Raw genomic sequence first — 25,624 nt, 5'->3', positions numbered from 1 at the left:
AATTCCTGCTGCGGAAAGTGGCCAGAATTGGTGCGTTTTTCAGAGGAGATGTCACCATCTCCTAACATTGGGAAAAACGTAGCAAAATATGCACCTTTTTCTGCCGTAAAAAACGCAGGAAATGGTGCGTTTTCGCCGCAACGGAAAGTCTGCGACTTTCAACGGAATTGCTGCAGAAATTTTCTGCAACAATTCTGTTGTGTGTGGACAAGCACTTATAAATGATAAATGGTAGATGGGGGATCCTGTTAAGGTATGTTCACACAGAGCAGATACGCTGCGTAAAAGCACACAGAGTATCCACTCTGGAATTTTGGCTGAAAAACCACACAGAATTGTGGTGCAGTTTTTTGGCCAGAACTTCTGCTTACGAAAAACAGAAGTGAAAAAAAGAAAAAATAGCCAATACTTGCCCTCTAACGTTCTGCAGACTGGCCTCCTGAGAGGACGTTTCATCCCATGTGACTGCTGCAGCGGTCACATGGGATGAATCGTCATCCCATGAGGCCAGCCTGGTCGAAGAAGCACAGAATTCCTCGGTAAGAGGTTTTTCTTTTCGGAGTTGCGTTTTTTGCGGTGGAATCGCAGGTTTTCCACCTCAAAAATCGCAACATCTGCTATTTGTTGCGGGTTTTACCTCCCCATTGAATTCAATGGGGAAAACTGGCAACCAAAAAAGCAGCGATTACGCAGATACAGTTGACATGTGCGTATTTAAATAAATGCACCGCAGGTCAATTCGGGAGTGGTTTTTTTTACGCTTATCATTTACGCAGCGTGTGGATGAGATTTCTTCAAATCTAATCCACTCTCCTGCTACTGTATCATTCTGCAGATTTTCCGCAACTAAATATGTTCCGCAAAATCTGCAGTATTTAGGCAACTTGTGAACTTACCCATATAGATTTTGCTTGGGGCCCAGAAGCTAACCTCTGTCAATAATACGGCATTGTTATTAGATGGGGGCGTCCATACCAAGGGTTAACGCTGTATTTTATAGACAGTTTGTGTGCTACTGTTTGGAAATAAATTGTGGCATGCTACATCAGATGCTGTAATGATCCTCCTACCCCCATAAAAGTCATTGATATCACAGTATACCGTGGATAAAGATTTATAAGGAACTCCCGTATGGGTACTACTATATTGCTTACTTTATCTACAGGTGTATCAATGGCAAAAAAAATAAAACGCTCTATGTTTGTTTTCTTACCCATACAAATCTCATCTGGAACAAATCCCACACCCGTACTGAATGTCAAAACAAACACACAAAAACAAAGTTTGCACATCTGTTCAAAGTGCGGGTACCATATTTTATATATATATATATATATATATATATATATATATATGGTTGTGTATAAAAAGTCTTAAGAATTTACTTATATTGACTGCTAAAGGCATCATTCACATAAGCGGATTTCACTACCGTATTTTTAAGGTCTAGTCAGTGACGCTGTTCACATTGCCCTGTTTATGTCCATATTTGAAAATATACAGAACATTCTCTATCTCTAGGTGTCTGCATCCCTGTAGTACTCTACCAATAGAAATCAATGGGGCCTCCATAAATAGGCTGCCTCTTATTGTGATCTGTATTTACCTTCATAAATGTAATTGTAATCCTGCAGCTCTGTAATCCACTACTTAGATTACAAAACTTTACCATGAACCTCTGTAGAAGAATGACATAGGGATAAAACTGCAGATACTTTGGGGGTGGACTTCTTGTAAACAATAAGCAACTTTGCTTAATCACTGGTTTCTTATTATAAAACTAAGGCAACTGAGTAGTTGCGCAATAAATAAATACAGTATATGCAACGCTCATCTCTGCTAAGAATAGTGGAAATAACGAGAAAAAAAATGTACTAAAATAATAGGGATTTTCCAATATTATCTGGAGAGACCATGGAATTTACTAAGTGTGAGCATACCATATGTACAGAGCCGGTTTTAGACAAAGTGTTGCCCTGGGAAAAGTTGCTAAAGATGCTGAATTATTGTATCATTAATGCAGTCAATTCAGAACTCTGTGTGCAGAGAACTGAATCGCTGATTTCGAACGCGTCCAATAGTGTTGCAAGCCCCAATGCATATGTCCCCTCCCACACAAAAAAATTATCTATATACATATACAGTTATTAAATCAAAACGCTATACCAGATTAAATAATACCCCCATACGGTTACTGAACACAACTCACTATAAGACCAATAATAACACAATATAAGGTTCAAATAATACCTCCACATAGTGACTGAATTATACCCCCATACTGTTACTGAATAATACCACCACACCATAACCACATAGTGACTGAATACCCCATACTGTTACTGAATAATACTGCCACAGCATAACCACATAGTGTCTGAATAATACCCCATACTGTTACTGAATAATACCCCCATACGGTTACTGAATAATACTGCCACAGCATAACCACATAGTGACTGAATAACACCAGCATACTGTTACTGAATAACCGCAAAGTGACTGAATAATACCCCCCCATACTGTTACTGAATAAAACCCACTTTACAAAGACCAATATTACCACCATATAGTGACCATATAGTGGTAGATGCCAATTACAGGGTAACTAAACTTTCAGAAAACTTCTGACATGTGATAGTGACATGTCAGGAGTTTTGACCTGTGGGGGTCTGAGCACTTACATGTCACTTTGACATATCAGAAGTTTTCTGAAAGTTTATTTACCCTTTAAACACAGGAGCTGTGCAGACCATGTAAGTGATTACAGCACATTTATATCCAGTGACTCACAGGTGGTTTTCTCTGATTAGAGTCGTTCACTTTCCCTTTTTTTCCTCCATCCGGCCCAGACGACTGTGACGACTTATTCCAGCCATGACTCTTCTCTGCAGAATTTGACACAGACATGTTGGTTTCTCACTTTCCTGGCACCCTCCCCACCTATAACCCATCCTTTGAACAAACTTGTAATCCACAATGCCCCAGATGGTAATAATGATCCCTTAGTGACACAATAAAAGTGCCCTCTTTGTGCCCTCACACAGTAATAATGCCCTGTTTTTACCCCCTGTTGATTGTGTCACAGTGCCAATGTAGATAGCACCAGTGTCTCCTGCACATAGCACCACACAGTCCCCCTTGTAAATCGTGCCACACAGCCCCCCTTGCATATCCTGCCACACACATCCACCCTTGTAGATGCTGCCACAAAGTCTCCCCTTATAGATCCTGCCACACAGTTCCCCCCATGTAGATCCTGCCACACAGTTCCCCCCTTATAGATCCTGCCACACAGTTCCCCCTTGTAGATCCTGCCACACAGTTCCCCCTTGTAGATCCTGCCACACAGTTCCCCCCCTTGTAGATCCTGCCACACAGTTCCCCCCCTTGTAGATCCTGCCACACAGTTCCCCCCCTTGTAGATCCTGCCACACAGTTCCCCCCCTTGTAGATCATGCTACACAGCCCCCCTTGTAGATCATGCTACACAGCCCCCCCTTGTAGATCATGCTACACAGCCCCCCCTTGTAGATCATGCTACACAGCCCCCCCTTGTAGATCATGCTACACAGCCCCCTCCCTTGTAAATAGTGCTACACGGCCCCACAAAAAAATTGTAGTCACCTAGTCCCATTGTCACGATGGATGGAGCTGCTCCACAGCCTTGGGACGCCGAGACGGGACCCTTGCGTAGGCCGGCATAATAAAGTCACGTCATCACGCTGGCCTGTACAGGGATTCTATCCCAGCATCTTATAAGCTGCAGGCCTAATGTGGCCTGAAGCCTAGTGAATGGTGAAGCAGGGAGCTGCTCCGCCATAGTATTCAATTGTATCAGCCTCCTGAGGATGCAGATACAATTGAATGTGGCAGTCGCTATCATTGTGGGCCCCCGTGTCCCTCGCCCCATAAATGTTATGTGCTGGGCGGCATGAGCCCCCTCATGCCGCGGGCCGCTATGGCTGCTATAGTGGTAGGTACGCCACTGGGCAGGGGGCCCTCGAAGGATGGGGGCCCTGGGCAATTGCCCAGTTTCCCCCCCCTAACGCCGGTCCTGCATTTGTACAACATGTGCAGCTGCCCAAGGGCCCTGTAAGTAAGGTGGTCAACTACAGCCTTTAAAGAAAAAAGTGATTTCTACTATCTATTAGCTTGCAATAATTAAGTTCTTTGCTCACAGTCAATAGTACATTACAATCCAGCAGAGAAATCTGACGGGTTTAGAAACATAAGGAGCTCTGTGATGAGCTGTAGGAGAGTAAGGAGTTCATATACTGTTTTAGTACAGGGGCCCCTCTGCTGTATGTGTCCGCCTTGGAAATATACTACTAATAGCGGAGTCACTGGACACACTTTAACTGAAGTTCTGGATACCAGCTTTCCATTAAAATCAAGGAACAAATACATTTTAAGACAGGAAATAATTTTCACTATTTTAAAGAGACACAACCTAAAATCTATCTCATCTACATTTGCTATACCTCCTCACTGTATTGTATATAATACCGTGTGAGGGAGTACACGACCAGTCAGGCAAAATTCTCTTTGAACTAGACATATATACTCAGATAATTTATCAGTATGGCCGTTCAGGGGTAAGTGGGCCACATATTGAAAAAATGGGAAGTTGACGGGCCGCATTACTTTCAAATTTGATACAATACAAAATTATTGTTAATCAATTAGTTATTTGAACTGCTATAATAATACTACATTACTATAATACTACAATACTATAATACTACATTACATTACTATAATAATACCGCTAGGTTTAAAATTTTAGATATTTCTCCACATGCTTATTTCAACAATCCAGTTTTCCAGTTTAAGTGTCGCTAAATGCAGTCCGGCGGCTCAGTTAGCAGTGTTTGGCATATACACATGTCAAGATTGGGCAGCCCCTTTTTAGATAGTGCAACAGTGCTCTCTGTGGATAATGCAACACACCCCTAGATAGTGCCACAGTGCCCTCTGTGGATAATGCAACACACCCCTAGATAGTGCCACAGTGCCCTCTGTGGATAATGCTACACACCCCTAGATAATGCCACAGTGCCCTCCGCAGGTGCTGCCACAGTGCCCTCCACAGGTGCTGCCACAGTGCCCTCCACAGGTGCTGCCACAGTGCCCTCCACAGGTGCTGCCACAGTGCCCTCCACAGGTGCTGCCACAGTGCCCTCCACAGGTGCTGCCACAGTGCCCTCCACAGGTGCTGCCACAGTGCCCTCCACAGGTGCTGCCACAGTGCCCTCCACAGGTGCTGCCACAGTGCCCTCCACTGGTGCTGCCACAGTGCCCTCCACAGGTGCTGCCACAGTGCCCTCCACAGGTGCTGCCACAGTGCTGTCAGGGTCTTGCCCAGAGCTGGAGATCCGGAGCAGAGCCGCTTCTAGCACTCTGCCTGGGATTCCAGCTGTGCTCCTGACAACACTGGGACTCCTGCTCTGGGGAAGCCCCTGACATCATTGTTGATGTATGGACAGATTCCCAGAGCAGAGCCGATACTAGCACTCTGCCCGGGACTCCACTCTGGGGAAGACCCGAACACACTGTTCATATATGGACAGAGATGTCAAGGAATTCCAGAGTCCCGGAGCAGAGCCTATGCTAGCGCTCTGCACGGGACTCTGGCACTTGGGAAGTCCCAGACATCGCTGTTCATATGTGGACAGCGATGTCAGGTAATTCCAGAGTCTCGGAGCAGAGCCGATACTAGCAGCTCTGTGTCCCGTGGGCCGCAGATGACAGCCCCAGGGGCCGCATGTGGCCCGCGGGCCGCCTGCTTGAGATCCTTGCTATAGGGGGTACAGAAATAGCAGTCAAACTCGGGCCCTTATGTCTTAGATGGCCCAGAGACCCCTATGCCACCTTAGAAGACACCAGTATTATAAATGGCAAGTGGGAACCTTGTTAAAGATTTTGTAATGGGGCCTGGGTGCTTTAACCCCTTGGTGACATCTAAGCTACATTTACGGCGATAGTGGTATGTGGTTAGCCCAAAGCACCGTAAATGTACAGCATGGGGGATACACTTGGCGGGTGTCAGCTGTGTAATACAGCTGACACCTGCAGAAAAACCATGAACATAGCCTCAGAAAAAGTGAATAAATGCACAAATTAATCCATGATTGGTGATGATATGCCAGAGCATATGGAAAAATGAAGACTGCTTTAATCATGGAGCCTGGGACTCTTCTTAAATGCCTGCATTCTGTACAATATACATTTTTCACTTATACCATGGATAGGTGAGAAATGTTATTGGTTGGAATACTTATTTAAGTCCACAAGTCCACAAATATTTAGATTTTTAAAAAGGATATTTTTTCCTTAAGATAAATGTAATTCCTGTGCTTTTTTTATTCAAGCATGGCAAAGTTTATGCGACCACAGTATAATGTTTTCACGGGTAATGTAGCATTTTAAGCTAAAAATCTCGCAAAGCATCCATACCTAAATATTACATTTAGCTGTTCAGGCTCTAAGCTATCCACGTCAGATTCACTAGGTTTCAAATACAAAAATTGGATGAACTTCTTCGTAACATTCAAGAATACATATTGCACAAGAAGGCTGTAGAAGCTATCTATGCGTCATAAGATAAGCCAATACTTCAGCAGTCAAGATGTACTATATGCATACACAGCCAAAACCTAGAGGAGCAGAAAATTTACCCTACAGCTAAAAACTTTTATAAGTGGCACGTTTTATTATTTTAAGAGGAGAAACGTGTATTCGGCAGTAATGGCTATAACACATTGCCATGGTCTGGACGACTCCGGCAGGCCTGTGACATTAATAGTAATAATTGATTTTACTGCCCAGCAAACCAGATGCCTTTAGTTTAAAGGAACAATTTGCAAATCATATCTACTGCGGTGGAAAGTCTGAACAGGAGCACACCCGGACATAAACAAAGCTCCAGGCATATAAAAGAATAGTAAGCTATAAGATTTAGACACAGGCTAAATTAACCAGCACTGAAATATGGAAGTAAGAAAATGGGGTCAAATCCTATAGAGAGTAATCATTCTAGCTGATTTGTAGTGGCAGAAAAAAATGCAAAATGTAAAAGAAGCTTAAAAAAACCAAAAACAATAAAAAACAGCTATTAAAATAGCAACGATTCATAATAATTTACAGCTTAATGTTAGAGTCACTGAGTGCTACTACATTTAAGCATTAGCACCTATGATACCCCTTGGGCAGCACTATAACCATAAGACATAATCTACAATTAGAAAACCTATATACGTCTCATATACACAAGAAAAATTCTCGTACAGACATATGTAAGTCCAAAATAGTTTTATTGTTCCACAAATGGAATACCCTCCCAAAGACGTATATACAAAAAACATACAATTAACCCCTTAACGCTCAGTGACGTACTATTCCGTCATGGAAACTGCCCTGTTCGCGCTCCATCACGGAATAGTGCGTCACGGGAGTAACGGCCATTTCGGCCGTCCTCCCGACACATACAGGAGATGTGACAGCTGCTGTCTCGTACAGCAGCTGCAGCGACTCCTACAGCGGGGACCAATCGCTGTGTCCCCGCTGATTAACCCCTTAAAAGCCGCGTTCAATAGAGATCGCGTCTTTTTAGGCGTTAAGCTACAAATCGCCGGCCTGCTACACGATAGCGGCCGGCGATCGTGACTATGGCAACCGGACACCAAACAATGGCGTCCGGCTATGCCATCGACGGAAGCCTAGTGGGTCCTGACAAAGTCAGGACCCACTATGCTTGCTGTCAGTGAGTAGCTGACAGCTCTGATACACTGCATGTAATACAGTGTATTAGAATAGCGATCAGGGCCTCCTGCCCTCAAGTCCCCTAGTGGGACAAAGTAATAAAGTTAAAAAAAAGTTAAAAAAAGATGTGTAAAAAATAAGAAAATAAAAGTTTTAAAAGTAATAAAAGTAAAAATCCCCCTTTTCCCTTATCAGTCCTTTATTATTAATAAAAATATATAAACAAACAAATAAACTATACATAATTGGTATCGCCGCGTCCGTAACTGCCTGAACTACAAAATTATTTCGTTATTTATCCCGCGCGGTGAACGCCGTAAAAGAAAATAATAATAAACCGTACCAGAATCACAATTGTTTGGTCACTTCACCTCCCAAAAAATGGAATAAAAAGAGATCAAAAAGTCGCATGTACCTAAAAATGGTACTGATTGAAACTACAGTTCGTTACGCAAAAAAAAAAAGTCCTCGCATGGCTTTATTGATGGAAAAATAAAAAAGTTATGGCTCTTAGAATAAGGTAACACAAAAAGTAAAGGATTAAACGTATTTTATTGTGCAAACGCCATAAGACATAAAAAAAAACCTATACACATCTGGTATCACCGTAATCGTATCGCCCCGCAGAATAAAGTGAATATGTCATTTATAGCGCACGGTGAACGCTGTAAAAAAAACTGAATAAAAAAACAATAGTAAAATTGCTGTTTTTTAGTCACCACGCCACTTAAAAATAGAATAAAAAAACTGATCAAAAAAAGTCGCATGCACCCCAAGAAAACTACAATGAATTCCTCAAGGGGTCTAGTTTCCAAAATGGGTTCACTTTTGGGGGGTTTCCGCTGTTTTGGCACCACAAGACCTCTTCAAACCAGACATGGTGCCTAATAAAAAGGAGGGCTCAAAATCCACTAGATGCTCCTTTGCTTCGGAGGCCGGTGCTTCAGTCCATTACCGCACTAGGGCCACATGTGGGATATTTCTCAAAACTGCAGAATCTGGGCAATACGTATTGAGTTGCGTTTCTCTGGTAAAACCTTTTGTGTTATAAAAAAAAAAAAATGGTATAAATAAAGATTATCTGACAAAAAAAAAAATGGGTTGTCCCGCGCCATTGTAGGGCTCGGGGAGTGCGGTGCGGGGATCCGGGCGGGGGACACTCACCCCCGGGGCAGAGCTCTGGGGGTGTTGTCTTCCCTGCCAGTCCTCCCGTCACCTGTGCGCGCGGTGTTCGGATGTATATAGTCCTATAGAATGTCTCAAATACTATGTATATATATTTATGACTTGTGGGTCGCGTGGTTGCTGCTGTGGGGGTCAGGGTGGGGGATTTACACCGCCTGTGTTGTGCACGGTGGTGGTCTCCCTCTCCCGGTCCTACATTGCTGGTACCCCGCGTACCGCACATTTCAGGGAACAGTTACAATTGTACTTTTGTGCATCTCAACTTAAGGTGTGAGGACTTTTATTCTCACTACTATAATATGGCACTGATGGTTGTTGGCGGATGTTATGGATATTTAAATCTCCCCGTAAAAACACAGTATAAACAGTCTGAATGGCTTATCTATAATCGCCAGATGACTTGACACATAGGGTAGTGTGCGCATGCGCTTGATTGGCCCTCCACACGTTGTGCCGGAAGTTGCCATTGTGAGGGCGGAAGTGTAGAGATGGGGGAATCCATCTCTGTACGGAACGCTCCTGACGCGGAAGACACACGTGGGAGGACCTAATTAACCGTCATGCGCCATTGGCTACCAATATACAGGTATAGTACTTATACCATAGTCCTGCACACTAGCATCACCTCCTGACGAAGGGTGTGAAACGTGCGTCGAGGTGTTTTTTCTCTGAGACTGTCTAACAGCAACCATGCCAGCCTCAGGTAAATGAGATGCAACTATGTTATTATGTTTTATAATGATGCATGACAACTAACACAACAACAGTGATATGCTTGCACTTGCGAACAGTGGGTTACTGACATCATAGAACTGTATATTAGTTTGTAATTCTCAACTTTTACTCTGAGGTAGTAATTACCTAATTGCATTGTGTATAATTGTAATATATTGGCTATGGTGGTGTATGGACCGTCTTGGAAGGTCTGATTTTAAGTATGTTTTAATTGTATGTTTTTTGTATATACGTCTTTAGGAGGGTATTCCATTTGTGCAACAATTAAACAATTTTGGACTTACATATGTCTGTACGAGAATTTTTCTTGTGTATATGTGTACATGAGACGTATATAGTTTTTTTTTTTACATTTAAGTATTAGTAATAAAAATGTTTCTTAGGCTCTGTTCACACTAGCGTCAATGGGGTTCCCTCGAGGTTTCCCCCTGATTATCCAGTATTTTTATAGAAACGATAGCATAGTCTGCAACACTATTCTTGCCATCAAACATACTGTAACCTCAACAGAAACCTGTTGGACCCCATTAAAGACAATGAGGTCCATCAGGATTTGACAGTATCCACTTAAAGGGGTTGTTTAGGAAAAAAAAAAATTCTAAAAATTGTCCCCCAGCCTTGATTTGCCTTCCCTAATACCCCCTATTAAACTTTTAACCAGTTTCTGTTTGATTTCCATCATCACTGCTGCTTTTTCTGTTTGTTTACATCCCTTGCTGTTTGTTTACATCCCTTACTGGCTGTTTCCTGTCTTGTAACCCACTATACCCATGATCCCCGGCTGCATCTGAGGAGACAGTTGCATCCTCCCCCTTCTTCCAAAGCACCTCAGCTATTTGCATACTGCCACGCCCCTCTATGGTCACAGGTCCTTCCTCTAATTACAAATAACAGGCAGACGGCTCCCTCCCTGCACACGGTCTGAGGCCGGATTACACCAGCGTGTGCCTTTTGTTTGCGCAAAAAATGCGTCGTTTTGTGCGCGCAAAAGGTACATAACAGCTCCGTGTGTCAGCCCCGTATGATGCGCGGCTGCGTGGTTTTCGCGCAGCCGCCATCATTATGACACTGTTTATAAATAGAAAAGCACATGGTGCTTTTCTGTTTTCATTCATACTTTTTACTGCTGTTGCGCGAATCACGCGCGTACTACGGAGGTGCTTCCGTGTGCTGCGCGTGATTTTCATGCACCCATTGACTTCAATGGGTGCGTGATGCGCGAACAACACACAAATATCGGACATGTCGTGAGTTTTACGCTGCGGACACACGCTGCGGGAAACTCACAGACAGTCTGCACGGCCCCATAGACTAATATAGTTCCGTGCAAGGCGCGTGAAAATCACGCGCGTTGCACAGACGTATTACACGTTCGTCTAAATAAGCCCTTACACAGTAATAATCATCATTATCCTTTGTGCCTCCATCTATCCCTGATCTAAGTCCAGGCACCCGTCTCCCTCCCCCGCCCCTTCCACAGCCTGATAAATGTTCACAGGCAAAGACGTCTCAAAATACGGAGCTGTTTTCAAGAGAAAACAGCTCCTGATTTTCAGACGTTTTTTGTGCAAATCGCGATTTTCGCTGCGTTTTTTACGCCCGTTTTTGGAGCTTTTTTCACTACAGTCTATGGAAAACGGCTCCAAAAACGTCTCAAGAGGTTTCCTGCACTTCTTTTTCGCTGTCGTTTTTTTATGCGTAAAAAAAACACATTAAAAAACGCTCCTTCGGAACAGAACGCCGTTTTCCCATTGAAATCAATGGGCAGATGTTTGGAGGCGTTCTGCTTCGTTTTTTTCGGGAGTTTACGGCCCGAAAAACGGACGAAAATAGGCCGTGTGAACATGCCCTAAGTCTGCCCACTCCACCTAAGTCAGACATCTTGGTACACACAATCCAGTCAGCACATTTACCTCACCTGCTGCTGGATCTGTTCCAATATATCCTGTATTAGGCCCTGTTCACACTGAGTTTTTTTGCTGGCAGAAAATTCTGCATCAAGATTCTGTCTTGAATTTGGAGGCAGATTTTGACCTGCCTGCACGCCGTTTGCTACGTTTTTTGCCCTCGGCCATTGAGGGAAAAAGAAGCGACATGCCCTATCTTCGGGCGTTTACTCCTCTGACCTCCCTCTGACATCTATGGGAGGCAGAGAAAGCGTTTTTCGCATCGTTTTTGCCCGTTGCGCTCAATGCCCGCGGGCGAAAATCGTGGCAAACGGCGTGTAGGCAGATCAAAATCTGCCTGAAAATTCAAGCGAAATTTTGAGGCAGAATTTTCTGCCTGCAAATAACTCTGTGTGAACAGGGCCTTACAGTGAAGCAAACACCAAACACTACTCCAAACAATGGTAAAACGTTTCTTTTTTTTACATAATTTACTATAAATGTATGTAAGGCCCCATACACACTAACGTGCTTTTGTGGGCGCAATTCCCCCGAAAATCCACGAGAGAATTGCGGCCCCATTCACTTCTATGGGCCCATGCAAAAGACCATGGTTTCCAAGGTCCGTGCATGGCCCAGGACCGTGGACCACGGAAAGAACGGACATTTCTTAGTACGGCCGTGTTCTGCGGTCCAGGCTCATAGAAAATAATGGAAGCGGCCATGTGCACGGCCCGCGATTTGCGGGTGGCTCGCGGGTGACACTCCGGGGCTGGCCGACCCGAAGATAACGGCCGTGCACATGGCTACGGTCGTGTGCATGAGGCTTTAGTGTGTCTCACTATTTATATATATTTTTATATATACAATTTTGTGTATGTGTGTGTGTATATATATATATATATATATATATATATATACATACATACACACACACACACACACACACACACACACACATATATGAACACATACAAATTATATATATACACATACACACACACACACACACATATATATATATATATATACACATACACACACACACACATATATGAACACATACAAATTATATATATACACATACACACACACACACATATATATATATACACACATACACACACACATACATACATACATACATACACAGTGCGGGAACTACAAGTGTGAAGAAGGAAGGATGAGAAGGTGTGGACGACGAGATTGTCAGAGGAGGGGGAGTGTTCTGTGATTCATGACGCTCCGTGTCTTTGCTAAGACAGCACTTTCGACTGTGTAAAGATACGGCGCGTCATCAACTACCTTTAGGCTCTATTCACACGAGAGGGTCTGAGTGTCGGCCTATAAAAAACGGCGGTTTTGGTCCGTTTTCTCGGCCGTTTTGCATCTGTTCCGTTCCGGGCCATGCTTCCGTTTTTAACCCGTTTTGCACCAGTTTTTTTCCTTGTCCGTTTTAAAAACGAATGAATTTCATTTGTCAATTTTCTGCCACACACTGCCCTCTGTAGATAATGCCACACACTACCTTCTATAGATACTGCCACAGCCCCCTGTAGGTAATGCCACACAGCCCCCTGTAGGTAATGCCACACAGCCCCCCTGTAGGTAATGCCACACAGCCCCCCTGTAGGTAATGCCACACAGACCCCCTGTAGGTAATGCCACACAGACCCCTGTAGGTAATGCCACACAGACCCCCTGTAGGTAATGCCACACAGCCCCCCTGTAGGTAATGCCACACAGCCCCCCTGTAGGTAATGCCACACAGCCCCCCTGTAGGTAATGCCACACAGCCCCCCTGTAGGCAATGCCACACAGCCCCCCTGTAGGCAATGCCACACAGCCCCCCTGTAGGCAATGCCACACAGCCCCCCTGTAGGCAATGCCACACAGCCCCCTTGTAGGCAGTGCCACACAGCCCCCTGTAAGTAATGCCACACAGCCCCCTGTAAGTAATGCCACACAGCCCCCTGTAGGTAATGCCACATAGCCCCCCCTGTAGGTAATGCCACATAGCCCCCTGTAGGTAGGGCCACACAGCCCCCCTGTAGGTAGTGCCACACAGCCCCCCTGTAGGTAGTGCCACACAGCCCCCCTGTAGGTAGTGCCACACAGCCCCCCTGTAGGTAGTGCCACACAGCCCCCCTGTAGGTAGTGCCACACAGCCCCCCTGTAGGTAGTGCCACACAGCCCCCCTGTAGGCAGTGCCACACAGCCCCCCTGTAGGCAGTGCCACACAGCCTCCCTTGTAGGTAGTGCCACCCCCCCCCCTACTTTCCTGTAGGGGACGGCTCTGGAGAAATCCCTCACTTCACTGTCCATATATGAACAGTGAAGTGAGGTACTTCTCCTGGAGCGGAATCCCCGGCCACATCGGCGGGGATTCCGCTTCAGAAGTCCCTGACGTCACTGTCCATATATGGACACAGTGAAGTCAGTGACTTTTCCTGGAGCGGAATCCCCGGCCAATTCGCCGGTGATTCCGCTTCAGAAGTTACTGTGTCCATATATGGACACAGTGAAGTCTGTGACTTCTCCTGGAGCGGAATCCCCAATCCCGGGCTTGGGGATTCCGCTCCTACAGTGAGCAAATAAACACCCTCCTCCTCCTCACATGCGCTTCGGACTGTGAGGAGGAGAAGGCGAGAGCGAGCGACGGCAGACACGGCCGTCACAGTACACACCGTCTCCACAACATATTAAAACTTGCGCATGCGAAATGAAACACACGGCTGCTGAAGACGCAGCCATATAATTTAACAGAGCATGCGTGGTAGTGTCAACCACGCATGCTCCAAGCAGATGGGGAAAACACGTGGTACAGTTACGTCATTTATGACATAACCGTACAATGTGAAAACCGGAAACCGCAAACCGGAAGTTAGGCGCGAATGGAAGGGTATGCACAGGAAGTGCAAATTTTACATGGACAAGCGGTCACGTGACGGAAGAGGGGATACGACTATACATCCAGCTAATCAAACGTAAGTACATTACAAAGTTAAATGTTTTCCATTGTTTAGTTTAATTAAAAGTAATTTTTTACTTCCGGAAAACCCCTTTAAAGATGTATCTGGCATACAATGCATTTGTGAAGTCTTCAGACCCTTTCAATTTTTTCACATTTTGTTATGTTGAGGCCTTGTGCTAAAATTAATAAAACTGTTTTTCCTCATCATTTTGCACTCAATACCCCATAATGACAAAGTGAAAACAGAATGTTAGTAATCTTGCATTGACAGAAGTATTCAGACCCTATATTTAGTACTTAGTTGAAACACCTTTGGCAGCGACAACAGTCTCCTGTCTACTTGGGATTGATGCCACAACACCTGCTGAAGGTGTTTCAAATAAGTACTGAATTAGGCTGGATTCACACGAGCATGTTCGGTCTGTAAAGGATGGAACGTATTTCGGCCGCAAGTCCCGGACTGAACACACAGCAGGGAGCCGGGCTCCTAGCATCATAGTTATGTACGACGCTAGGAGTCCCTGCCTCTCCGTGGAACTACTGTCCCGTACTGAAAACATGATTACAGTACGGGACAGTTGTCCTGCAGAGAGGCAGGGACTCCTAGCGTCGTACATAACTATGATGCTAGGAGCCCGGCTCCCTGCAGTGTGTACGGTCTGAGACTTGCAGCCGAAATACGTTCCGACCTTTACGGACCGATAATGCTCGTGTGAATCCAGCCTAAAGGGTCGGAATACTTAGGTCAATGCAATATTTAATTTTTTCCTTTTCAAAAACTTAGAAAAGATTAATAACATTCTGTTTTCACTTTGTCATTATGGGGTATTGAGTGCAGAATGATGGGGAAAAAGATTTTTTTTCTTTTTGTTTTAGCACAAGACCTACACATAACAAAATCTGAAAAAGTTAACCCCTTAGTGACCACCAATATGCCTTTTTACGTCGGTCACTAAGGGGCCTTAGGCTAGGCTGACGCCTTTTTACGTTCGCCTAGCCTAAGTCCTGTGCTGGTCTCCCGTGCAGCCAGGAGCCGGGGCTCTGCTGTCTGATGACAGCTGAGCTCCTGCTCCAACGCCCGCGATCGAAGTTTACTTCGATCGCGACCGTTTAACCCGTTAAATGCCGCCGTCAATAGCGACCGCGGCATTTAACTTTGTTTACAGAGGGAGAGAGCTCCCTCTGTCACCCATCGGCGGCCCGCGAATGCAATCGCGGGTCTCCGATGGGCTGTCATGGCAGCCGGGGGCTTGATAAAAGCCCCGAAGTCTGCCCTGGACATATGCCTGTTAGATTTACACTGACAGGCAATAATGCTCTGGTATACGAAGTATACCAGAGCATTACAGCAGCGATCGGAATACAGCAGCATTACAGCAGCGATCGGAATACAGCAGCGATCGGAATATCGCACAGTAAAGTCCCCTAGTGGGACTAATAAAATAAGTCATCAAAGTGAAATAAAGATTATTAATAAAAAGTACAGTAAAAAAATAAATAAAAACCATTTTTTTCCATAAAAAGTGGTTTTATTTAGTAAAAGTGTAAAAAAAAAAAAAGTACACATATGTGGTATCGCCGCGACCGTAATGACTCCATTAATAAAGTTAATATGTAATTTAAACTGCAAGGTGAACACCGTAAAAACTATGGCGAAATTGAAATTTTTTTTCCATTGCCCCCCAAAAAAGTCATAATAAAAATGAATCAATAAGTCCCATGCACCCCAAAACAGTACCATTCAAAACTACGTCTCGTCCCACAGAAAAGAAGCCCAAAAAATCACTACATTGATGGAAAAATAAAAAAATTACGGCTCTTGGAAAGCGACGATACAAAAACAAATAATTTTAGTTCAAAAGTGTTTTTATTGTGCAAAAGTCGTAAAACAAAAAAAACCTCTACATATGTGGTATCGCCGTAATCGTACCGAACCGTAGAATAAAGGTAACATGTTATTTACGCCGCACAGTGAACGGCGTCAATTTAAAAACGCATAGAACAATGGCAGAATTTCAGGTTTTTTTTATAATCCCCCACAAAAAGGTTAATAAAAGTTAATATAAAAATTATATGTACCCAAAAATGGTGCTATTAAAAAGCACAACTAATCCCGCAAAAAACAAGTCCTCATACAGCTATGTAGACGAAAAAATAAAAAAGTTATAGCTCTTTGAATGCGATAGAAAAACGAATAAAATAGCTTGGTCATTAGGGCCTAAAATGGGCTGGTCACTAAGGGGTTAAATGATCTGAAGATTTCTGAATGCATTGTATCTGTCATGGCTCCATTTTTGTTTTAATTATTTTACTTTCACTGTAAAGTATAATATAAAACTAGATAAGTATGTGACAAACAATATATGATCTTCTATACTAACCGTATATTTTATTATATTTCCCCTTTGACTTGTTGGTTGTAACTCCTGACTCCCCAATCCTATACCTACCAAGTGTCTTTGATTTGCAGCACTGGCAATCAATATACAGTGAAGGAAATAAGTATTTGATCCCTTGCTGATTTTGTAAGTTTGCCCACTGTCAAAGTCATGAACAGTCTAGAATTTTTAGGCTAGGTTAATTTTACCAGTGAGAGATAGATTATATTTAAAAAAAAAAACAGAAAATCACATTGTCAAAATTATATATATTTATTTGCATTGTGCACAGAGAAATAAGTATTTGATCCCTTACCAACCATTAAGAGTTCAGCCTCCTCCAGACCAGTTACACGCTCCAAATCAACTTGGTGCCTGCATTAAAGACAGCTGTCTTACATGGTCACCTGTATAAAAGACTCCTGTCCACAGACTCAATGAATCAGTCTGACTCTAATCTCTACAACATGGGCAAGACCAAAGAGCTTTCTAAGGATGTCAGGGACAAGATCATAGACCTGCACAAGGCTGGAATGGGCTACAAAACCATAAGTAAGACACTGGGTGAGAAGGAGACAACTGTTGGTGCAATAGTAAGAAAATAGAAGACATACAAAATGACTGTCAATCGACATCGATCTGGGGCTCCATGCAAAATCTCACCTCGTGGGGTATCCTTGATCCTGAGGAAGGTGAGAGCTCAGCCGAAAACTACACGGGGGGGAACTTGTTAATGATCTCAAGGCAGCTGGGACCACAGTCACCAAGAAAACCATTGGTAACACATTACGCCGTAATGGATTAAAATCCTGCAGTGCCCGCAAGGTCCCCCTGCTCAAGAAGGCACATGTACAGGCCCGTCTGAAGTTTGCAAATGAATATCTGGATGATTCTGAGAGTGATTAGGAGAAGGTGCTGTGGTCAGAGGAGACTAAAATTGAGCTCTTTGGCATTAACTCAACTCGCCGTGTTTGGAGGATGAGAAATGCTGCCTATGACCCAAAGAACACCATCCCCACTGTCAAGCATGGAGGTGGAAACATTATGTTTGGGGGTGTTTCTCTGCTAAGGGCACAGGACTACTTCACCGCATCAATGGGAGAATGGATGGAGCCATGTACCGTCAAATCCTGGAGTGACAACCTCCTTCCCTCCACCAGGACATTAAAAATGGCTTGTGGCTGGGTCTTACAGCATGACAATGACACGAAACATACAGCCAAGGCAACAAAGGAGTGGCTCAAAAAGAAGCACATTAAGGTCATGGAGTGGCCTAGCCAGTCTCCAGACCTTAATCCCATCGAAAACTTATGGAGGGAGCTGAAGATCCGAGTTGCCAAGCGACAGCCTCGAAATCTTAATGATTTACAGATGATCTGCAAAGAGAAGTGGGCCAAAATTCCATCTAACATGGGTGAAAACCTCATCATCAACTACAAAAAACGTCTGACTGCTGTGCTTGCCAACAATGGTTTTGCCACCAAGTATTAAGTCTTGTTTGCCAAAGGGATCAAATACTTATTTCTCTGTGTACAATGCAAATAAATATATATAATAATTTTGACTATGTGATTTTCTTTTTTTATATATATAATCTATCTCTCACTGGTAAAATTAACCTATCCTAAAAATTCTAGACTGTTCATGTCTTTGACAGTGGGCAAACTTACAAAATCAGCAAGGGATCAAATACTTATTTCCTTCACTGTATCTGTCCTGATATCAATCATAGATCACTTCTGCCTGACATATCACCAGACTGCAGAGATTGGCACAGCAGGAAGACGTTACATAAGAGTAGATGCAGGTTGGCTTCTTGCATAAGCTCCTTTCAGCAGAATAGAGCAGCACAGAAGTATAAAGTAGATCTGTATTTTGTATTCTAGGGCAGTGGTCCCCAAACTTTTTAATCAAGGATTAGTTTCTTGCAAGACAATTTTTCCACGAACCAGCCGGGGCGGAGGGTTTAGAGTTAGTTCACACGTTGTGTAAATGCTGTGGATTTTCCGCAATGGAATTTGTTGCGGAAAATCCGCAGCATAATACACTAGCAGCAAAGTGGATGAGATAGAGCAAGTCTCATCCACACGCTGCGTGAATAGTGAGCGGAAATATCGCTCAGAAATTGACACGTGGTGCAGAGTTTTATTCCTCAGCATGTCAATTGTATTTGTGTAAACGCAGCATATTTGTTGCGGTTTTTCCCCATTGAATTCAATGGGGAGGTAAAATCCACAACAAATAGCAGTTGTTGCGCAAAAAACAAATATTGTTTTTTGCCCAGAATTCCCTACGGCTACCAGGTACCGTGGCCCTGTACCAAATGATCCAGGGCCCGGTATTGGTCTGCGGCTGGGTGGTTGGGGATCACTGTTCTAGGGGAACTGTTCCTGGCATAATTTTATGTTGTGGGAGCACAATTGAATATATCTTTGATAATACAGTGAATTTGGCATAATTTAATGGCATCAGTTAAAGAGGCTCTGTCACCACATTATAAGTGCCCTCTCTCCTACATAAGGAGATCAGCGCTGTAATGTAGGTGACAGTAATGCTTTTTATTTAGAAAAATGATCTATTTTTAGCACGTTAGGAGCGATTTTAGCTTTATGCTAATTCGTTTCTTAATGCCCAAGTGGGCGTGTTTTTACTTTAGACCAAGTGGGCGTTGTACAGAGGAGTGTATGATGCTGACCAATCAGTGTCATGCACTTCTCTCCATTCATTTACTCAGCGCATAGTTACACTGCGTTGTTCACGATGTGCTGTCTTATACTGACATATTAACGTTACTGAAGTATTTAGACCGTGAATAGACATTCCTTCCAGCCAGGACGGGATGTCTATTCACAATCCCTGTACTTCGTTAATGTTTCTGTGGTACTTACAGCAGAGCAAGCGTAATCTCGCAAGATCTCGCTGTAAATGACAGGTTACAGCGAGATTACGCTTGCTCTGCTGTAAGTACCATACAAACGCTAACGAAGTGCAGGAATTGTGAATAGACATCTCGACCTGGCTGGAAGGAATGTCTATTCCCTGTCTAAACACTTCAGTAACGTTAATATGTCAGTATAAGACAGCACATAGTAAACAACTTAGTGTCACTATGCGCTGTCTAAATGAATGGAGAGAAGTGTATGACACTGATTGGTCAGCGTCATACACTCCTCTGTACAACGCCCACTTGGTCTAAAGTAAAAACACCCCCACTTGGGCATTAAGAAACTATTTAGCATAAAGCTAAAATCGCTCCTAACGTGGTAAAAATAGATCGCTTTTCTAAATAAAAATCACTGCTGTCAGCTATAGTATAGCGCCGATCTCCTTATGTAGGAGATAGGGCACTTATAATGTGATGAAAGAGTTTCTTTAAGTCACAACTAGGTATTGGCACCCGATAGAGAACACGGTATGGTTTCAAGCTTATGACCAATGGTGGTTGAGGAGGTGTAACCAAAGTAATAAGGGGCAGGGTTAGTGTTTGGTCTTACATCTTAGAGATATTTAAAGGGTTTTTCTCAGCTTTCAACAAGAACGTCCTATTCTTAACTGGGGTTTCTTTGTCATTGTATTAAGTACTGCAGTAAAAGGGCCAGACACAAAAAGAATTTAGATGGCCTAACAAATAAACAAAAATACAGCTATAAACTAGCCCTTCCTAAAAAAAATAAACTGTGTCTGGTCATTAATAGGTACAAATATCCCAGTCCAGTACGAAGTACACAATTATTTGAAGTTCAAATTAACCATAAAGATGTTCTTTTTTTCAGTTTTAGTTGTCACATTGCACGAGGAGGCCAGTGTGAAGAGGGCAGAAGTCCCTGACACGCATAGTCGCTCATTGACTGGGAAGAAGGCTCAGAGATATAGAGTGGCAGGACTGCCAGTAGATCTTATTTGCCAAAGCCAGGGAATGAGAGAAGCTGAATTTGATTGTATAGAGGCAGCAAACAATAGAAAACATAAAAACAGATCCAAGGTCGGGACAGAAAGTAGTCCAACAAATAAACACAATGTCATAAAATAACAAAATGAAGCGAGAACTTGTATAATGTGAAAAGTCATGGGTGCTGCAAATTTGTCATCAGTCTTAAAGAGAATCTGTGTTTCTATAAAGTTAGTTCAACTGGTATTTGTACATGGAGTTCTGCGTACTCATACAATAGCCTAAGGCTATGTTCACACTGAGTATTTTGCCGAGTTTTTTGACGCGGAAACCGTGTCGCAAAACTCGGCAAAAAACGGCCCTAAAACGCCTCCCATTTATTTCAATGGGAGGCGTCGGCGTCTTTTTCCCGCGAGCAGTAAAACTGTCTCGCGGGAAAAAGAAGCGACATGCCCTATCTTCGGGCATTTACGCCTCTGACCTCCCATTGACTTCAATGGGAGGCAGAGAAAGCGTATTTCACTGTGTTTTATGCCCGCGGCGCTCAATGGCCGCGGGCGAAAAACGCAGCGAAAATCGCCGCGAAAATCGGCGTGCAGGGAGAGGAAAATCGGCCTCAAAGTTCCAAACTGAATTTTGAGGCAGATATTCCTCCTGCAAAATACTCCGTGTGAACATAGCCTAAGACTGTGTTCACACAGAGTTTTTTGCAGGAGGAAAATTCCTCCTGCAAAAACTGCTACAGACAGTTTTTGCACAGTGGTTTGACAAAAACTCGTCAAAACAGTCGTCGAGGCATTTTTTCCCTCTTTCTGACTGATTGAAATGGGGTTTTGGAGGCGGAAACCGCCTCAAGATGGGTCATGACGCTTCTTTTTACCGCGACACGTTTTTTTTACTCGCGGTAAAAAAAAACTCATCCAACTCCCAATGAAATCAATGGCAGCAATTTTCTGGCTATTTTTGAGGAGTTTTGCGATGCGGTTTCCGCGTCAAAAAACTCTGTGTGAACAGGGCCTAAAAGGGTTTTTCTGGTTTGCAAAACCCCTTCAAATACCTATTATGGACCACTCAGAGAGGAGAGTGGCTACAAAGAGTATCTCTTTCTCTGGATGACCCGACAAGTCCATATATTAAACATACAGCCCATTGAATTCAATGAAAACTGTGTAATGCCACGTTTCCCCCTGCGGTGGTGCCGCAAGTTAAAATCTTGTACCCACATAGAATTTAGCCGATTTCTGGGTCCCAGCAGTAAAATACAGTGATCAATTTTTATCAGCTTATCAGTAGAGGAGTCTTCTGATAAAAAGGAATTGTGCAAAGTGAACAACCCCTTTAACCCCTAGGCGCACCAGGACATAACTGTACGTGGTGGCAGGAGGTTACTTCACGCACCACGACGTATAGGTACTGCGGTGATAGTGTGCAACAGGAACAGGGAGGCCAGCTGTCCCCTACAGCCAACACTCCACTGTTGCCGATCAGCGATTCATCGCTGCTGATTTCTGCAATTAATCCCTTAAATGCGGCGATCGATGCATTTAGGGGGTTTGTAGTACATCGGCAGCGACGGCCTCCGGGTCTGCTGGTCCTGATAGGCTTTCCATCAGAGTGAGGCTGGGTTCACACGAGCATGTTACGTCCGTAAGTGACGGAACGTATTTCAGCCGCAAGTCCTGGACCAAACACACTGCAGGGAGCCGGGCTCCTAGCATCATAGTGCAAAAATAAAAAATATACGTTAAAAATGCAAACACTGCTTTTTTTCCTATAAGACTTTTATTATAGGAAAAAAATGTAAACTTAAAAAAGTACACATATTTGGTATCACCGTGTTTGTAACGACCTAAACTATAGTGGTATCTTTCCCGCACGGTGAACACCGCAAAAAAAAAATTAAAAATTAAAAACTATGCCAGAATCACAATTTTTTGGTCACTCCCCTCCCAAAACATAGAATAAAAAAAATATCAGAAAGTCACATGTTCCCAACAAAGTACCAGTAAAAAAACTACAACTCGTATCGCAAAAAACAAGTCCTTACACAGCTTTTTTGAATGAAAAATAAAAAAAGGTTATGGCTCTTAGAATACGGTGACACAAAAATAAATAATTTTATAAAAAAGTTATTTTATTGTGCAAACGCTGCAAAACATAAAACAAAAAAAACTTTATACCTATGGTATCGCCATAATCATACTTGCAGTATAAAGTAAAATGTAATTTATAGTGCACGGTGAACGCCGTAAGAAAGAATTTAAAACGCCCAAATCGTGTTTTTTGGTCAAGTTGTATGTGCCAAGAAATGGTATCAATAAAAAACAAAAAACTACGGCTCGTCCCACCAAAAATAAGCCCCCAGACCGCTCAAATAGACCGAGAAAAAAAAAAGTTATGGCTCTCAGAATGTGTTGATACAAAACAATCTACATAAATTTTATATCATCGTAATCGTATTGAGACACAGAATAAAGTTAAGTTGTCGTTTTTACTGCACAGTTAAAGCCGTAAAAACAAAACCCAAAAAACAATAGAGGAATCGCAGTTTTTTCCAATTTCAGCCCCCAATTAATTTAATTTTCAGTTTCCCAGTACATTATATGGTACTTTAAATGGTGTCAATAGAAACTACAACTCCTCCTGCAAAAAAAATAAAAAAATAGCCCTCACACCACACTATTGATGGAAAAATAACAAAAATGTATGGCTCTTGGAAGACGGGGAGTGAAAAAATGAAAAGGCAAAAAAAAGTATCAGTCCTCAAAGGGTTAATTAATTTCGAATTAAAAAAACATTTATTACCACATGTAGGGTATTGCTGTACTCGGAAGAAATTGCTTTACAAATGTTGAGCGGCTTTTTCTCCTTTATCTCTTGTGAAAAATGAAAAAAATTCCAAACATCTTAGTGGACAAAAATTTGGATATTAATTTTCACAGCCTAATGCCACTAAACTCTACAAAAAAAACCATGGGGTCAAAATGCTAACTATACCCCTAGACAAATTCCTTGGGTGTATTTCTAAAATGGGGTCACTTTTGGGGGGTTCCACTGTTTTGGCCCCACAAGACCTCTTCAAACCTGACATGGTGCCTAAAATATATTCTAAAAAAGAAAAGGAGGCCCCAAAAGCCACTAGGTACTCCTTTGCTTCTGAGGCCGGTATTTCAGTCCATTATTACACTAGGACCACATGTGGGATATTTCTAAAAACTGCAGAATCTGGGCAATAAATATTGAGCTGTGTTTCTCTGGTAAAACCTTCTGTGTTACAGAAAAAAAATGAATTACAAATGAATTTTGGCAAAAAAATGAAATTTGTAAATTTCTCCTCATTTCCTGTGAAATGCCTAAAGGGTTAAGAGAATAAATAAAAAGAAAAAAGACACGGCGCCACCTTGTGCAGATCAATTGGTAAAGGTGAGACAGTACGGCAGGAAATGTGCTCACCTGGAAAAAGAGTTTTTAAAGCATGTAAATATAAGCCACAGTGCTGCTGCCAGATCCGAGTCGGTAACCAGAAGGGACCGCTTGAGTAGAGACAAATGCAGGAGAAAAATGTGGATCATTCCAGGGGCGCTGCTGTGTGGTGGGAATAATGGGAGCGATATCCAGAGGTATTGGTAGGTTCAGTTTAATTGAACAAGTTGGCTACGCGTTTCAACGACGGACAGTCGTCTTCATCAGGCCATGTGCACAATTACAAACAACATAGTTTATATAGCATCTAAGTTCAATTAGCCATGTGTCAAAAAAACCGCCAAATCTGTAAAAGGTCAAGGTGCGATAATGACGTCACACCCGGTTTTTTTCACATTCAAAGCGCAAAACAACAAATAAATAGATACATTTTAAAATTAGCATACAATCTAAAAGGTTAAATATAAAAGAGCAATTTAAACAGACGAGAGGACAAGAGTGAGAAACAGCGATAATACATACATAAATACATTGTTAGGTAAAATATTCACCATAGTCTCATGTCATTATTATACAAATATAGAAACATACAAAAGTCGGTTAACATGGTGTGGTAAGACCAATGGGATAAGTAAATGAAATAGTAAAAGTTGATTTGACATGGGGCTACGGCAGGAATCAATGTATTGTTGGGTTACAGAGCGAGAAGCCGGGACGCGGTTTCGTTGCCTGAAATAAAATACACTCCGTATTTCTACTTAAAATAGAACTACCTAAGATTGAACTTCTCATTTTTAAGAGCGCTGTAATTTTTCGATCTATCCCTGTTACTTCATAAGATTGATTAAGACTAGTACATTATCTATGCACAATATACATTCTAACCTTTTTAAGCCCCAAGATCTCACCCGCAGCAAGCACGGACCACTACATTGGTTCCGTCGCTTCGCTCTTTGATTGGTTGCCCTGGCAACGAAACCGCGTCCCGGCTTCTCGCTCTGTAACCCAACAATACATTGATTCCTGCCGTAGCCCCATGTCAAATCAACTTTTACTATTTCATTTACTTATCCCATTGGTCTTACCACACCATGTTAACCGACTTTTGTATGTTTCTATATTTGTATAATAATGACATGAGACTATGGTGAATATTTTACCTAACAATGTATTTATGTATGTATTATCGCTGTTTCTCACTCTTGTCCTCTCGTCTGTTTAAATTGCTCTTTTATATTTAACCTTTTAGATTGTATGCTAATTTTAAAATGTATCTATTTATTTGTTGTTTTGCGCTTTGAATGTGAAAAAAACCGGGTGTGACGTCATTATCGCACCTTGACCTTTTACAGATTTGGCGGTTTTTTTGACACATGGCTAATTGAACTTA

The 25,624-nt window shown here is 42.7% G+C and overlaps 1 protein-coding gene across 1 annotated transcript in view; it reads right to left on the bottom strand.

The window, feature by feature from the left end:
• The window catches only part of CYP7B1 (cytochrome P450 family 7 subfamily B member 1), a 182,480-nt gene that overhangs the window by 144,078 nt on the left and 12,778 nt on the right, over positions 1-25,624 (bottom strand). The window lies entirely within an intron of this gene.

The sequence above is a fragment of the Rhinoderma darwinii genome, chromosome 5 (genome assembly GCF_050947455.1).
Source record: "Rhinoderma darwinii isolate aRhiDar2 chromosome 5, aRhiDar2.hap1, whole genome shotgun sequence".
NCBI classification, from domain to species: domain Eukaryota; kingdom Metazoa; phylum Chordata; class Amphibia; order Anura; family Rhinodermatidae; genus Rhinoderma; species Rhinoderma darwinii.
The sequence above is the reverse complement of the archived record's forward strand: the minus strand, read 5'-3'. Positions and strand labels throughout refer to the sequence as shown.